The 987-nt window shown below is 46.6% G+C and overlaps 1 pseudogene; it reads left to right on the forward strand.

The window, feature by feature from the left end:
- The first annotated feature begins 342 nt into the window (after positions 1-342).
- Positions 343-685, forward strand: LOC128114134 (60S acidic ribosomal protein P1-like; annotated as a pseudogene).
- The last annotated feature ends 302 nt before the right edge of the window (positions 686-987 follow it).

The raw sequence follows: 987 nt of genomic DNA on the forward strand, positions 1-987 counted from the left end.
CTCTCGGAGATCTGGTGCCTCTGACCTTCTCTGGCACATATAATCACATATGTATATCTACACACAGGCACACACACAGGCAGAAATTAAAATAATACAAATAAATCTTTATTTTAAATCTCGTGGTGTTTCAAGTGCATTCACAATCTTGTGTCAGGCTGCACTCACAGCCATCTGGGAGGCCATATTCTACCACTACAGTGTAGCCACAACTGTAAGGATATAAGGTCATGTCTGTTCTCAGCTGTCTCCAAGCGCTCCATCCTTCCCCTTCCGAGGAAGCTAAGGCTGAGTTGGCCCTCACTTCATCTGGAGATGAACACCATGTTGGCATTCTGCAACATGGCCTCCATCTCCAAGTTCACCTGCACCTACTCCATGCTCATCCTGCACAGCAACAAGATAATGTCTTGGAAGATAAGACCAATGCCCTCGTTGAAGCAGCTGGTGTCAATGTTGAACCTTTCTGGCCTTGCTTGTCTGCAAAGGCCCTGGCCAAAGTCGACACTGGGAGCCTCCTCTGCAATGTAGGGCCTGGTGAGCCTGTTCCAGGAGCTGCAACCACACTAGCAGGCATCCTGCCCCCTCCACTGCTGCTGCCCCTCCTGAGGAGAAGAAAGTGGAACCAAAGAAAGAAGAATCTGAGGACTCTGGTGGTGACATGGGCTTTGGTGTTTTTGACTAAATCTCTTTTGTTAATATGATCAATAAAAACCTGGGGGTTTTGTTTGTTTGTTTTGTTTTGTTTTGTTTTTCGAGACAGGGTTTCTTTGTGTCGTTTTGGTGCCTGTCCTGGATCTCGTTCTGTAGACCAGGCTGGCCTCAAATTCACAGAGAGCCTCCTGGCTCTGCCTCCCAAGTGCTGAGATTAATGGCATGCACCACCGCCACCCAGCAAAACCTGTTTTCAAGAGAAAAAAGAAAGACAGAAAGAAAGAAAGAAAGAAAGAAAGAAAGAAAGAAAGAAAGAAAGGAAGGAAGGAAGGA

This window comes from Peromyscus californicus, unplaced genomic scaffold, assembly GCF_007827085.1.
Source record: "Peromyscus californicus insignis strain IS unplaced genomic scaffold, ASM782708v3 Scaffold_19__1_contigs__length_69161282, whole genome shotgun sequence".
NCBI classification, from domain to species: Eukaryota; Metazoa; Chordata; class Mammalia; order Rodentia; family Cricetidae; genus Peromyscus; species Peromyscus californicus.